Raw genomic sequence first — 3,460 nt, 5'->3', positions numbered from 1 at the left:
GTGGCAACTAAAGTCAAGAACATTTTTGAGTGGTGATTCCAAAATACTACTGTGTGAAGCACTACAACTAAAAAGTTCAAGACTTTGTTGCAGGTTTTGTGATTGTCTCCAAAGTCAAAAGAAGTCATGCAACTAAAAGTAAGATTTTTCTTTCATGGTATTTGAGAGTACGGTTTTCAAGCATGAGTTTTTTAAGAAACTCTTCTGATCAGATATCATTGAGGGCAAGGTGATGTTGAGCTTTGTCCTTGTAATCTGTTATTTTAACGATGGTACTTTGGAGCCTTGCAAGCTTTCTGTTGTCACCAAATCCAAGGAAGATATGAAAAAGCCGGATAAGAATGACAGGGAGATTAATGGACCAAGAAACCCATGGGAAATCTCTAGCTGTTTTATTTCAAGGGCTTAACACTCATTTTGTACCTAGCCTCACAAAAGGAACTGGTGTTGTCCTGCTTAGATCACAGTGTTTTCTTTGCAATAATGTATTAATGAGAAGGAAAAAAAAAATAGAAGTTTGTTAACCTTAATAAACCATGTGTACAACAAAGCACTTAGGATTTATTTATTAATTTTCTTGACTGTAAGATTTATTTATGATACTGTTTTTCCTTCCCCTTGCAAAGTCTACCATCCTCTGTGTAGTCTGACGCTAAAAAAAAAAACCCTAATTTTCAGCTTTTCCTAAGAAATTCTTGTTTGGGCTTGAGTATTCTTCCCCCTAGACAGTGTCTGTTAATCCATTAATACATCATTTTGCTATTGTTCACCTTGGATATTAAAGTCTCAACATTTGATATATTCACAAACAGTAGATTTGTTTGGAAGCAACAATAACAGAGTAAAATACTTATATTTGGAATCTACATAAAAATATATTGTTTTGCTATTCAAGTTCTGTGCTGTGTTCTCTAGCTACAGGAAGATCCTTTTTATAGTGTTTTGCAGATACAGGTGAAGCCAGAATCACACTTTAAGTTTGCACTTGCAATCTCTGGATATCTTTCTCTGCACGCTGCAATAAACACATGCTGATGGACCATTTCCATGCCACTTTAGTCATGGTATTTTTTTTCCTGTATTTTGATTACATATTATGATATATGAAGCAAAATCATTAATGATTGCTTTTAAGGTTAAGAGCACAGCTGATTAAATAACTCATAGGTCATTTGATCAATGTGACTTCAGAGAACACCCACCAGCTGAGAATAATTTTATCAGATATAACCATTATTTGAAATTATCCAACTATTGTCTTGGGTAAATTTTTAAGTCCTAATATTGACCAAAGCTAATTTTAAATAAGCGCTTTCTGCTTGTGCACTGCTACTTATTTGTGAGCTGCCAGCTCTGAGTCACCTTCTGCTGCCTGGTTGATTGGATCGGTTGCACAGCTCTTTCCCTGAAAACAATGAACAAGTACGAATAAGCCTTAAAAAGATATTAATTTTTTTTAAAAAATGTAATAATAACAGTAATGAAAAGGTAGATCTTGTTTCTGGTTCATGAGGAAAGGAAAGCAAGTTAAAACTTGGCTAAAGTGAACTGATTGCAAAGAAAGATTGGGCACTATTCATCCAGCTCTGGATGAACAGTCCAGTGGCTGCTGTGCAGGCGTGCTCCTGTGGTGCTGGCATCATCCCTGGAGCACAGGAGCTTCTCCTGGCTACTCAGTCCATGGCACAAGGTTAGGGATGGATGAAAATAAAACATCTAAAATAGTACAGGCTATATCAGTTCATGGATCAGCTTCTGTTGTGCTGCAATACTTCTGATATTTTGACTCCCGATTTTACTTTCTAGGGCTTCTAAGGACAGATTTATGCCACCTGCTTGAACAATACCTTGATGGCAGGGCAGCATAAATTTAGAACACCATGTATAATTTTATCTCTGTATTAATCTTGTTCTTGATGGATTGCCATTCCAAAGTGGAGTTTCCTAAGTTGATAGTTTTTGTGCAGAGTGAAAAACAGGGATTTCCATTGAAGAGCATCAGCTACAGCAGCAGGGCACATGAGCTTTCTATCCAGACAGAAAGGTGAGTTTGAGAGACTCCAACAGGCCATGTCACTTTCCAGGTCTTATTGCCTCTGATTGTACCCATAACAGTATTGCCAGGGGCTCATTCCCACCACAACTGTGGACAGACTGGACCTGCCTGGACAACATGGGGGCTTCCTACATCTCCTGGAAGGACAATTAAGCTTATGTGGGGACTCGATGCTTAATTAAGATAGGGTGCTCATTAGCACACAGAACCAGCGTTACAGCGCTTCTCATAGGATCATAGAATCATTTAAATTGGAAAAGACCTTTGTGATCAAGTCCATACACAACTAGTCCATACATACTGCCAAGCCCACCACTAAACCCTGTCCCTAACCACTGCATCTACATGTTTTTTAAATACTTCCAGGGATGGTGCCTCAACCACTTTCCTGGGTAGCCTGTTCCAATCCTGGACAACCCTCTAGGTGGAGTAATATTTCCTAATATCCAATATAAACCTCCCAGGATGCAATTTCAGGCCATTTTTTTTCTTGTACTATTGCTTGTTACTTCAAAGAAGAGACCGACCCCTACCTCACCACAACCTCCTTTCAGGTAGTTGTAAAAAGAGACAAAGTCTCCCCTCACTCTCCTAGTGTCCCTACTGCACGAACAGAACTCCAAGAATCGTAGATGGTTCAAGTCAAGAGCTAATGAGAATTTTATATTTCAGATTGCCAGCTAAAGATTCATGATATGTGTGTGTCAAGTCTGAATGGAATTATCTGAGAAATTTTCATTCAGAGAATTTTTTTTTCATTTGTAACCCCAAAGAAACACTCTGTGTCAGAACCTTAACCCACTGATTCTCTGAAAACTGAAGTAAAATGAAGAGTATAGCATGCTTGCTGGAAAGGTGTGAAGCCCAATATTTTCTGGATTGCAGAAGTATGGGTAATCCATTAAATATTTTTTTTAAAGAAAAATAACTCAGACAGAATTGCTGTAATTATCTTGTTTGCTCTGTGAAGGTCAGTCCATCCACTCACTTAAAGCCCTACCTGACTGCAGGGCGGTGGTGGCACTTCAATTGAGATAGGATCTTCTTCTGCCTCCACTGGGCCAGCAACCGGTGGATGAAGGGGTAGAGAAATATTCAATTTGTCTACTAAATACAAAAGCATAATGGTAAGGCAGAATGAAGACCTGTAATCAAAATGCTAATAATGGTGCTAATGCTTAAATATGCTCCACATCAAGCACTGCATTTTGTCAAGTTACATACATTGCACTTGGGTGAAGAATAGATGTTTTAGGGCATCAACAAGCGTCTCTTTCTGGGACCTTCAGAACTTATATTCACTTTCTTGAGAAGTATCATACGAATAGAAAACTTATCCATGTAATTAAGAAAAATACAGTCCTTTTCAAGTGATATTTTTTAAGAATATATTGTCTAGAGTAA

The sequence above is a fragment of the Cuculus canorus genome, chromosome 9 (assembly GCF_017976375.1).
Source record: "Cuculus canorus isolate bCucCan1 chromosome 9, bCucCan1.pri, whole genome shotgun sequence".
Classification (NCBI taxonomy): Eukaryota; Metazoa; Chordata; class Aves; order Cuculiformes; family Cuculidae; genus Cuculus; species Cuculus canorus.
The sequence above is the reverse complement of the archived record's forward strand: the minus strand, read 5'-3'. Positions refer to the sequence as shown.